The 13,186-nt window shown below is 40.0% G+C and overlaps 2 protein-coding genes across 3 annotated transcripts in view; one reads left to right on the top strand and one right to left on the bottom strand.

Annotated features, from left to right (window-relative positions):
- The window catches only part of RAP1A (RAP1A, member of RAS oncogene family), a 171,102-nt gene extending 161,707 nt beyond the window's left edge, over positions 1-9,395 (bottom strand). The window contains exon 1 of the mRNA XM_025387817.1: positions 9,195-9,395. The gene's annotated coding sequence lies outside the window, so the exon portion shown is untranslated. The remainder of the gene's footprint in view (positions 1-9,194) is intronic.
- The window catches only part of ADORA3 (adenosine A3 receptor), an 85,134-nt gene that overhangs the window by 13,953 nt on the left and 57,995 nt on the right, over positions 1-13,186 (top strand). The gene's annotated exons all lie outside the window — the stretch shown is intronic.

The following is a 13,186-nucleotide window of genomic DNA, read 5'->3' as shown; positions in this document are numbered from 1 at the left end:
AAAAGTGTGTAGTAAAAGAAATGATAAAGGAATTAAAGTGACACCCTAGAAAAGTGTCTATTTAACACAGAAGAAAGGAGTAATGGAGGAACTGAGGTGCAAAAAAGATGTAAGACATATACATAATACATAGCAAAATGGCACAAGTAATCCCTTTCTTTTCAGTAATTACATTAAATGTTAATGAATTAACTCTCAAAGGCAGAGGTTAGAAGAATGAATTTAAAAAAAACATGATCCAACTATATGCTGTTTGTAAAAGTCTCCCTTTAGATTTAAAGGTACAAACAGGTTGAAAGTAAAAGAATGGGAAAAGATAAGTATTTCCTGCAAACAGTAGCAAAAAGAGAGTTGAAGTGGCTATCCTAAAACCAGACAAATGTATCAACTTTAAGACAAAAATTGTCATGAGAGACAAAGAAGGACATTTTATAATGATAAAAGAGTCAATCCACTATGAAGATATAATAATGATACACATGTATACATCTAACAATAGATACCCAAATACATGAAGCAAAAAACTGGCAGAATTGAAGGGAGAAATAGACATTTCTACAGTAATATTTGAAGACCACACTTTCAATAATGTATAGAACAAATGGAAGATCATCAAGGAAGTCTTCTCAGATAAATAAAAACTGAGTTTATTGCTAGCAACTTGCTCTACAAGAAATGCTAAAGAGAGTTCTTTATGCTAAAGTAAGAGTAACTAGAGTAACTCAAATCCACAAGTAGAAATAAAGAATAGGCCAGGCACAGTGGCCTATTGACAACACTATAAACCCACTAGACCTAACAGACATCTAAAAAGCACTCCACGAAACAAGAGCAAAATAGCGTTCTCCTCAAATGCATATGGGACATTCTCCAGGTTAAACTATAAGATAGGCCACAAAGCAAGTCTGAACAAATTTTAAAATGTTGAAATTATATAAAATATGTTCTCTGACCACGTTAAGATGAAATTTGGCTGGGTGCAGTGGCATGTGCCTGTAATCCCAGCTACTCAGGAAGCTGAGGTGTGAAGATTGCTTTAGCCTAGGAGTTCAAGGCCTGCTGGGCAACATAATGAGACCCCCATCTTTAAAAATGTTGGAAGTCAATAACAGATGTAAATCAGGAAAGTTCCTAAATATATGGAAATAAAACATTACACTCTTAAACAACCAATGGGTCAAAGAAGAAAATTATAAGAGACATTAGAAAATACTTGAGTGAATACAAATGAAAACATAACATAGAAAAATGTACGGGATACAGGGAATGTTGGAAGAATGCTTGAAGGGAAATTTACAGTTAGTTGTAAACACCTTCATTAAAAAAGAAGAAAGATCTCAAATTAACAGCATAATCTTCCACTTTTAGAAACTAGAAAAAGAAGGGCAAACTGAACCCAAAGCAAGAAAAGGGAAGAAAATGATAAAGATTAGACTAAAAGTAAATGAAAAAGAGATTAGAAAAATATTAAAGTAAATCAATGAAACCAGAAGTTGGTTCTTTTAAAAGGTCAACAAAGTAGGCAATCCTTTATCTATGCTGACCAGAAAAATAGGGAGAAAACTGAAATTACAAAAATCAGGAATGAGAGAAGGCACCTTACTACCAACCTTAAAGAAATAAAAAGAATTATAAGACAATACTATGAACAATTGCATAACAACAAATGTTATAATCTAGAGAAAATGGACAAGTTTCTAAAAACACACAAACTACTAAAACTTACTCAAGAAAGAGTAGAAAATCTGGATAGATGTATAAAAAGTAAACAAATTGAATCAGAAATCAAAAAACTTCCAACAAAGAAAAACCCAAAACAAGGCTGGCTGTGGTGGCTCATGCCTGTAATTCCAGCACTTTGGTAGGCTGGGACAGGAGGATTACTTGAGGCTAGGAGTTTAAGACCAGTGTGTGCAACATAGCAAGACCCTGTCTCTACAAAAAAATAAAAACATTAAAAAAATTAGCTAAGCATGGTGGTGTGCACCTGTAGCTCTAGATTCGTGGGGGGCTGCGGTGGAAGGATCTCCTGAGTCCAGGAGTTTGAGACTTCAGTGAACTATGATTTGTCCATTGCATTCCAGCCTGGGTGACAGAGAGAGAGACACCCTGTCTCTCTCTCTCTCTTTTTTTTTTTTTTTTTTTTGAGACAGAGTCTCACTCTGTTGCCCAGGCTGGAGTGCAGTGGCATGATATCAGGTCACTGCAACCTCTGCCTCCTGGGTTCAAGCGATTCTCCTGTCTCAGCCTCCCTAGTAGCTGGGACTACAGGTGCATGCCACCACACCGGGTTAATTTTTGTATTTTTTAGTAGAGACAGGGTTTCACCGTATTGGTCAGGCTGGTCTTGAACCCCTGACCTCAGGTGATCCACCCACCTCAGCCTCCCAAAGTGCTGGGATTACAGGCATGAGCCACTGTGCCCAGCCCAACCATGTCTTAAAAGGGGGAAAAAAAAGGAAAAAGACAAGAAAAAACAGAAACAAAATAAAACAAAAAACCCATGACTAGATGACTTCACTTATAAATTCTGCCAAATTTTCAAATAATTATCCTTAAGCTTTCACAAACTTTTTTTTTTAAAAAAAATAAAGGGCAGGGGATACTTCCTAACACCTTCTATGAGACAAATATTACCCTAATACTAAAACCAGACAAAGACAACAGGGAAAAGAAAATGACAGACTAATATCCATTATAAATATGGATGTACAAATCTTCAATGAAATACAAACAAATTGACTTCAGTAGCATATGCAAATGATTATTTGAGGGGTCTTCAAAAGGTCATGGAAAACACATATCAGAAAAGAATGCATGATTTCAATGTTTTGCACTAAAATAAACTTGTACTAACTTATGTCTGAACAGGATCTAGATTGAAGCACTAAGAAGGATAAGGCATCAGTTTGAAAAGAGCCCCTGTCAGAGCAACATGAATTTTGTTAAAACTAAAGCAAGAACAAACAACACATTTGTAGTGCAGCTTGAGTTGGAGAATGGTGAAATCATTGGTGCTTTACAAAAAGTTTATGGGGGAAAACTCCCCAAAGAAATCAGCAATGGATAACTCGTTTTAAGAAAGGATGAGATGATATTGAATATGAAGCCTACAGTGGCAGATCATCCACATCCATTTATGAGGAAAAAATTAATCTTGTTTGTGCCCTAATTGAAGAGGATCAGTGATTAGCAGCAGAAACAACAGTCAATGCCATAGACATCTCAATTGGTTCAGCCTACCCAGTTCTGACTGAAAAATTAAAGTTGTGCAAACTTTCCACTTGATGGGTGCCAAAGCCATTGTGCCCAGATAAGCTGCACAAAAGAGCAGAGCTTTCAAATGAAATTTTAAACAAGCAGAATCACGATCCTGAAGCATTTCTTCAAAGGATTATAACAGGAGATGACATATAGTTTCACCAGTATGATCCTAAAGACAAGGCACAATCAAAGCAATGGCTACCAAGTGGTAAAAAGTGGTCCATGCCAGGTGCAGTGGCTCACCCCTGTAATCCCAGCACTTTGGGAGGCCAAGGTGGGTGGATCACTCGAGGCCAGGAGTTCGAGACCAGTCTGAGCAACATGGTAAAACCCCATCTCTACTAAAAACACAAAAATTAGCCAGGTGTGGTGGCACATGCCTATAGTCCCAATTGCTCAGGAGGCTGAGGCAGGAGAATCTCATGAACCCAGGAGGCGGAGGTTGCAGTGAGCCGAAATTGCGCCATTGCACTCCAGCCTGGGCAACAGAGTGAGGCTCTGTCTCAAAAGACAAACAAACTAACAAACAAAAAAAGTGGTCCAGTCAAAGCAAAAGTGAACTGGTCAATAGCAAAGGTCACAGCAACAGTTTTTTGGGATGCTCACAGCATTTACTTGTTTACTTTCTGGAGGGCCAAAGAATGACAACATCTGCTTATTATGAGAGTGTTTTAAGAGAGTTAACCAAAGCTTTAGTGGAAAAACACCCAGGAAAGCTTCACCAGAGAGTCTTTCTCCACCATGACAATGCTTCTGCTCATTCCTCTCATCAAATAAGGGCACCTTTGTGAAAGTTTTGATGGGAAATCATTAGGCATCCATCTTACAGTCCTGATTTGGCTCCTTCTGACTTCTTTCTATATCTTAATCTTTAAAAAAATCTGTTAAAGGCACCAATTTTTCTTCAGTTAATAATGTAAAAAAAAAAAAAAAAAAAAATGGCATTGACATCAGATTTCCAGGACCCTCAGTTCTCTAGGGATGAACTAAGCGGCTAGTATCATCATTTACAAAAGTGTCTTGAATTGGTGGAGCTTAATGTTGAGGAACTAGTTTATATTTTATATTTTTAATTCCATTTTTCAGGAACATTTGAATTCTCCTTGTACATCACTACCAAGTGGAATTTATTCCAGAAATAAAAGATTGATTTGATACATAAAAATTAATATAATATTAATAGGATAAAGGGAAAAAAGCCATCATCTCAATAGACACAGAAAAAGCATTTGACAAAATCCAGTACCCTTCCATGATTTAAAAACACACCAGACCAGAAAAAGAAAGGAAATTCTTCAATCTCATAAAGGTCGTCTTTGAAAAACCCACTGCTAACATTATACTTAATGGTAAAAGGTTGAAAAAAGAAAGAAAATGACTATTCTCACTACTTCTATTCAAAGTTGAAGGATACAAGACCAATATATAAAAATTAGTTGTATTTCTATATATTAGCAATGAACAATCCAACAATGAAAGAAAAATAACTTTATGTACAATAGCATCAAAAAGAACACAATACTTGGGCATTATTCCACTTTACACTTTTTAGGATGGCTATTACTAAAAACAAAACAAAACAGAAAACACCAATGTTGGTGACGATATGCAGAAATTAAATTCCTTGGGAACTGCTAGTAGGAATGTAAAATGGTGCAGCCACTGTGAAAACCAATATGACAATTCCTCAAAAAAAATACAAATAGAATTACCACATGATCCGGCAATTCTATTTCTGGGTTTATATCTAAGATCATTAAAAGTAGGCACTTAAACAGATATTTGTGCACCCATGTTCATACCAGCCTTATTCACAATAGCCCAAAGGTGGAAGCAACCAAATGTCTATCAATGGATGAACTGATAAACAAAATGTGGTATATACATGCAATGGAATAATATTTAGCCTTGAAAAGGATGAAAATTCTGACACATGCTACAGTATGAATGAACCTTAAGGACATTATGCTAAGTGAAATAAGCCAGTCACAAAAGGACAAGTATTATGTGATTTCACTTACATGAAGTACCTGGAGTAGTTCAATTCATAGAGACAGAAAGTAGAAGAATGGTGCTTCCCAAAGGCTGGGAGAGGAAGGAATGGGGAGTTACTGTTTAATGGATGCAGAGTTTCAGTTTGGGAAGAGGAAAACAGTTTTAGAGATGGATGGTGGTAATGATTGCACAACAATGTAAATGTACTTAATGCCACTGAGTTAAAATACTTAAAATGCTTAAAATGGTAAAACAAAACACCAAACAAATTGAAACAAGAACAGAGAAAAAAATGATGGCAGTACTTTCCAAATTGCTCTGCAGTTTTAATGTAAAACCTACAAAAATGAAAACTGCCACCATTTTTTTTTTTTTTTTTTTTTTTTTTTTGCAGAAATGGACAAGCTGATCCTAAAATCCGTATACAAATGCAAGAGACCTTGAATAACCAAAATAGTATTGAAAAAGAAAAAGGCCGGGCGCGGTGGCTCACGCCTGTAATCCCAGCACTTTGGGAGGCCGAGGCGGGCGGATCACGAGGTCAGGAGGTCGAGACCATCCTGGCTAACATGGTGAAACCCCGTCTCTACTAAAAATGCAAAAAATTAGCCGGGCGAGGCGGCGGGCGCCTGTAGTCCCAGCTACTCGGGAGGCTGAGGCAGGAGAATGGCGTGAACCCGGGAGGCGGAGCTTGCAGTGAGCCGAGATCGCGCCACTGCACTCCAGCCTGGGCGACTAAGCGAGACTCTGTCTCAAAAAAAAAAAAAAAAAAAAAATTAAAAGAAAAAATTGAAGGACTCACAATTCTGGATTTTAAAACTTAACTGCAAAGCTACAGTATTCTAGAGGGTAGGGTACTCCCATAAGGCTAGACATATAGGCTAGTTGAATTAAACTGAAAGTTCAGAAATAAATCCATCCACCTGTGGACAATTGATTTTTCAACAAGGTTTCCAAGACTGTTCCAGGGGAGAAAGGACAGTCTTTTCAACAAGTGGTGCTGGGACAACTGAATATCCACATATCAAAGAATGAAGGTAGACTCCTAGCTTATACTGCATACAAAAATTAAGTCAAAGTGGATCAAATAACTAAATGTAAGAGCTAAAATAATAAAGCTTTTCAAAGGAAACGTACGTGTAAATCACTGTGACCTTAGATTAGGTAATGGTTTCTTAAATATGACACAAAAAGCACAAGCAACAAAAGAAAAATAGAGAAGTTGGACTTCATCAAAATTGAAAACTTTAGTGCACCAAAGGGCACTACCAAGAAAGTAAAAGTACAAACCATAGAATGGGGGAAAATATTTGTAAATCATATATCTGATAATAGTCTAGTAGCCAGAATACATAAAGAACCCTTAAAATTCAATAATAAAAAGACAAATAATCCAACTTAAAAATGAGCAAAGGACTTGAATAGATATTTCTGCAAAGAAAATATACAAATGATCAATAAGCGTGTGAAAAGATGCTTAACATCATTAGTCATTACACAAATGTAAATTAAGACTACAATGAGATACCACTTCACATCCACCAGGATGGCTATAATTAAAAAAAGGAAAATTAAGTGTTGGCAAGGATAGGGAGAAATGGGAATCCTCATATATTGCTGGTGGGAATGAAATGCTGCAGCTGCTATGGAAAACAATTTGGTAGCTCCTCAAAAAGTTGAACATAAAGTTACTGTATGATCCAGCAATTCTGCTTCTTGGTATATACCCAAGAAATTGGGTAATTTCAAAAATGGATGTTCATGTACCTTTTGAATGTGTAATTCAAAAGCATATGTTCACACAAAAACTTGTACACCAATGTTCATAGCAGTGTTATTCATAATAGCCTGAAAATGGAACAAATCAAATGTTCATCAGCTGATGAGGGGATAAACAAAATGTGGTATAAAATGGAATGTTATTCAACTACAAAAATGACTGATATACTGATACAATGCACATTACAACATGGATGAACCTTCAAAACATTATGCTGAAAGAAATGAGTTAGACACGAAAGACTACATATTCTATTATTTCATCTATAGAAATGTCCAAAATAGTTCAAATCCATAGAGACAGATTATAAATTGGTAGTGCCAGGATGAGGGGAGGAGGAAATTGGGAAGTATGGGAAATACTCTGGAACTGGATAGTGGTGATGGTTGTGCAACATTGTGAACATACTAAAAATTACTGAGTTGTACACCTTAAAACTGGTAAAATGCTGAATTTTATGTTACGTGGATTTGATCTCAACTTTTTGAAAAAGGGATAAATCAAAGATGAATGACTCCACTTTAGATTTTATGCCTGCGTAAATTTAGAGAATAATATCACACTGACAGAGATGAGTTAGTTTGAAAAGGGAGCCTGCTATGTTAGGACAAATGGCAAATTTGACTTTAAACCTGTTCAAATGCTTCATTCTGAAGGCTCTACATTTGATTGGAAACTATGACTTCCCATAGATGCCTAGTGAGACTTCAGGGTTAGAAATAAAATTTAGAAACCTTCAACATAGACTCTAGTAGGGACTGGGAGTATGAAATGCCTCCTAAGAAGAAAGCCCCATCTTTGCCCATCACCATCTACTCTCTCTCTCTGAGAAGTCCCAATGCTTTAAAATAAACTTTTACCAGCTTCAAGAATGGCCCACCCTGGGATGACAAAATGAATGAAATGTAGGAGGAGGGGTAATACTATTTTTGTTTGAAGCTATCCAACCTGCAATAGGGCTTCTTCCCTCCTCTTCCTCCTTCTTTTTCTCCTCCCTCTCCCTCCCCTCCCCCTCCTCCTCTCCCTCTCCTTTTTCCTCCTCTTCCTCCTCCTCCTCTTCCTCCCCCTCCTTAAGACAGAGAGCCTAATATTTTAATGAGGAAAATCAACCGTTTATTTTCCCAAAGCATTAAGACCCCTAGAAAGGATTGTGTTAACATTTTGGTGAACACTGTCCATTGGGAGTTTTAAGCAGAAGAGTGATATGACCCAATTACGTTTCTAAGAAATCACTCTGGTTGCTGAGTGGCGAATAGACTAGAAGGGAGATGGTATTTGGTGAGACCACACAGTATGGTTTTTCCCTTCTGGCAGTGAATCTCCTTGGAAATCAAATTTGTCAGTTGCTCTTTCAAAATCAGATCTTCTCTGCTTTTAAGGTTAAATATATAGATATTTATACAACACACACACGCACGCACATCAGAGTTCACATAGAATCACTGTAGTTTGATCTTTCATCAGTGAAAATACTCTAAAAACTATACTTCATAGTTGAGTTACCAAAGAGCTGCCACCTGCGCTGTGTGTGTGTCTCTCTGTCTCTCTGTGTATGTGTCTGTGTGTGTGTGTGTGTGGCAGAAATAATTTCTTCAGAAATATTCCAGATTTTATAAACCACTAGGAGAATCTACAAATAGACTTTTGATTTCAGTTTCTCATGGTTATAAAACAAATATATGGCGGGGCACCATGGCTCACTCACGCCTGTAATCCCATCACTTTGGGAGGCCAAGGTGGGAGGATCACCTGAGTTCAGGAGTTTGAGACCAGCCCGGCCAACATGGTGAAACCCCATCTCTATTAAAAATGCAAAAACTAGCCAGCCATGGTGGTTCGCACCTGCAGTCCCAGCTACTCCGGAGGTTGAAGCAGGAGAATCACTTGAACCCTGGAGAAGGAGGTTGCAGTGAGCCAAGACAGCATCACTGCACTCCAGCCTGGGTGACAGGGTGAGACTCCATCTCAAAAAAAGAAAAAAAGAGACAAGTTTTGAATCTAGGAACTGGTCTGGACGTAGACAAACATGTCCACTATGGTTAGTTGGCACATAAGAGAAATGCTCCCTTTACAGTGTAAGTCACAGAAGAAAGGGCATTCATACTTTCTGCTGCACGAAGTCTGCACTGCTGTAAATGAAATAAAAATTTCCCACCTTCCGTTGACTCTTCCAAAATTTCACTTCTCTCCTCCAACTCCTACACAGCCCTCAACTTGCTCTCTCAAGGATGGAGCCCAGTCTTTTATCAAATAAATGGAGGTCGTCAGGCAGCTTCTTGTTCTACCACCTCTCAGCTGGCACAGTCCTTCACCCACATGGAAGGAGCCACAGACACTTCTCTTTTAACTTCCTTGCATCACCCCAAGTTAAGCTGTTAAGAGAGGTATTCCTCTTTAAAGAAGGGAATGCTTATGGAATGAATGATGCTCCTGGTGACATACCTCATAAAAATTAATCGCCTTGCCTCTCCTCTCCAGTTGTTTTTTTTGAAGGCAGTGGATCTTTTGTTTCAATTTTGACTTAGGACTTTCTCAGCTTCTGCCATGTGCAGTTTTATTGCAGTCACTGACAGTTTCTTGATACTCTCCAGTTCCTTGGTCTCGGTGATGCTACTCTCTTCTGGGGTCTTCAACTTCTCAGGCTCTTTTATAGGCCCCTCGTCCCCTGTCCCTCCACTGAATGTTGGATTTCTTAGGGTCTGCTTTAGCTTCCTGCACCTCTCTCTCTCTCTCTCTCTCTCTCTCTCTCTCTCTCCTTTTCCTGGTTATCTCTTTCATTCTTGTGATTATAACAATTGAGTATGTGTGAGTGATTTCTAAATGGACGTTTCTCCCAGAGTTTCAGACTACGCATCCTACCGTCTGCCAAGCATCACCACTTGGACACTTCATTGACATCTCCAACTTGGCATGTCCCAAATTACCTCCCCTACAAATTTATTGCTTCTTTTTAAAGTTAGCCTGCAAATCATCTACTGATTTTAGTTCAGTCATCACTGTATCAGTCAGAATTCTTTTAGGGTAATAATAGAAGAGTTTAGCTTCCTTATATAGACCTTGAGCTAAGAATGTAAAGCCCGGAGCTCATCATTTTCTTTTCTGAAGTTCTCCAGCACACTTAGAAGCAATTAATCAATCCCATTATGGTTTGTATTTTCACTGAAATATTCTATGGCAGCAAATACTTGTTCATCCAAAGCTTTCCTTCTATGGCAGAAGTCAGCAAGCTATGCCTCCTGGGCCAAATCTGGCTTGCCCCTACTTTTGTAAATAAAGTTTTATTGGAACACAGCCACATTCATTCATATACATATGTCTGTGGCTGTTTTTGTGCTACAACCACAGAGTTAAGTAGAGACAGAGACCATGCAGAATCTAGGTAGAGTGTACGCAGCACAGACTATGTGGCTTCCAATGCTTAAAATATTTATCATCTATCCCTTTTCAGAAAAAGCTTGCCAACCCTCGCTGTATAGGCATTTGATTAAAGGTGTCAATGTGATAATTTGTGTAACTGTTTGCCATTGCATAATACTAGTGTCTTCTTTACCACTGGAAACAGGGCATTAGGAAAATCAGAGGATGAATTCCAAGTAACCCAAAACTTGTCTAGACAACTCATTCTTAAGGTTCTATACCGCTGGAATCTTGTCTGCTACCAAATTCTCTATCAGGGTTTGTCAGGGAAGCAAAACCACCAGAAATTGAACCTTACACAATTGTGAGATGTGATTAGCCAGTCTCTGTGAGGCTGTTGTCTTTGTGTCTCATGCTGGAGCATGAAGTTTGCATGACTGGCAGTCAGGAAGTGGAAAGATGCATGTAGATGGGGAAAAGGAGGAGGAACAAGCTGAATCCTAGAACCACCAACTGGAACCCAGAAGGATGGATGGATCCTGTGTCAGTCTCTCCCACCTCTAACTTTGATGATGTGGGTGTCTACAGGAGAAGCTGGCACACTTTGTCTTGGAGCTAAATACTCCCCTGGCTCAAGAGTCAGAAAAGCTGAAGGAAGATCCAGGAGGAGGTAGAGAAGCTAACTCAGGACTGGCTGCGCCCCATGCCAAGGAGATGGAGCAGCAGATAAATGGTATCACGTACATGTGAGCTGCATCAGTGCCTAGTACTCCTGCACCAACCCTTTGCATGTCAAAACATTCTGGGTGCTGCTTCACTTCCACCTTGCAGAACTCACGCAAAATGTCTCTTACGGTTTACCCCAACCAGAAACATATAAGAGCAGTCTGGGAAATAGCCATTTTAACCAAGTTAACAAATTACAAACCACCATAATCACATTCCCAATTATCAATTGTAATCAAATTATTTAAAATTTTAAAGAAAATATTTAAAATTTCTTATTTAATTATTAAATTTCAGTTTCCCTGTGTATCTGGTCTCAAGTAATGGTGCATCGCTAAGTTTCTAAAGCTAGGTACCTGGATTTCTTCCTCTTCATCATTATCATTAGTCACTCACCAAACACATTTAGGTTCTCAATGTGTTTCTAATGTCTGTCTTTTAGCAGGGAGTGAGCTAGTTAAGGCTTTCATTATCTTTTGCCTTATTGCTGTCGCTACATCATCGGCCTCCCTGCCTCTCCTTTTGTCCTACTTAAATCCATCCCTTTTCTATGGCTGGTATAAGCTGCCTCAGGCACAAATTGACCTGCAATATGCTTTCTCCATTTACTTCTCCAGAAAGTTATGATTGACGGTGGAGACTGGGAGTAGGGGGATATTGTGCAAAGTTATGAGTAGCTTCCTTGCTTTTTCAGTAGCTCCTTGTGTTTTTTTATTGTGGTAAAATATAATAGCATAGGCCAGGCACAGTGGTTCATGCCTGTAATCCCAGCACTTTGGGAGGCCGAGGCGGGTGGATTATGAGGTCAAGAATTGGAGACCATCCTGGCCAACATGGTGAAACCCTGTCTCTACTAAAAATACAAAAATTAGCTGGACGTGGTGGTGCATGCCTGTAGTCCCAGCTATTCAGGAGGCGGAGGCAAGAGAATCGCTAGAACTCGGGAGATGGAGGTTGCAGTAAGCCATGATTGCACCACTGCACTCCAACCTGGCAACAGAGCGAGACTCGGTCTCAAAAGAAAGAAAAATAGGGGCGGAGCAAGATGGCTGAATAGGAACAGCTCCAGTCTCCAACTCCCAGCGCGAGCGACACAGAAGACTGGTGATTTCTGCATTTTCAACTGAGGTACTGGGTTCATCTCACTAGGGTGTGCCGGACAATCGGTGCTGGTCAGCTGCTGCAGCCCGACCAGCGAGAGCTGAAGCAGGGGGAGGCATCGCCTCACCTGGGAAGCGCAAGGGGAAAGGGAATTCCTTTTCCTAGCCAGGGGAACTGAGACACACAACACCTGGAAAATCGGGTAACTCCCACCCCAATACTGCGCTTTAAGCAAACAGGCACACCTGGAGATAATATCCCACACCTGGCCGGGAGGGTCCCACGCCCACGGAGCCTCCCTCATTGCTAGCACAGCAGTCTGCGATCTCGCAGCAAGGCAGCAGCCAGGCTGGGGGAGGGGCGCCCGCCATTGCTGAGGCTTAAGTAGGTAAACAAAGCCGCTGGGAAGCTCGAACTGGGTGGAGCTCACAGCAGCTCAAGGAAACCTGCCTGTCTCTGTAGACTCCACCTCTGGGGACAGGGCACAGTAAACAACAAAAGCAGAGAAACCTCTGCAGAGGCAAACGACTCTGTCTGACAGCTTTGAAGAGAGCAGTGGATCTCCCAACACGGAGGTTGAGATCTGAGAAGGGACAGACTGCCTGCTCAAGTGGGTCCCTGACCCCTGAGTAGCCTAACTGGGAGACATCCCCCACTAGGGGCAGTCTGACACCCCACACCTCACAGGGTGGAATACACTCCTGAGAGGAAGCCTCCAAAGCAAGAATCAGACAGGTACACTCGCTGTTCAGCAATATTCTATCTTCTGCAGCCTCTGCTGCTGACACCCAGGCAAACAGGGTCTGGAGTGGACCTCAAGCAATCTCCAACAGACCTACAGCTGAGGGTCCTGACTGTTAGAAGGAAAACTATCAAACAGGAAGGACACCTACACCAAAACCCCACCAGTACGTCACCATCATCAAAGACCAGAGGCAGATAAAACCACAAAGATGGGGAAAA

Source organism: Theropithecus gelada, chromosome 1 (assembly GCF_003255815.1).
Source record: "Theropithecus gelada isolate Dixy chromosome 1, Tgel_1.0, whole genome shotgun sequence".
Lineage (NCBI taxonomy): Eukaryota > Metazoa > Chordata > Mammalia > Primates > Cercopithecidae > Theropithecus > Theropithecus gelada.
The sequence above is the reverse complement of the archived record's forward strand: the minus strand, read 5'-3'. Positions and strand labels throughout refer to the sequence as shown.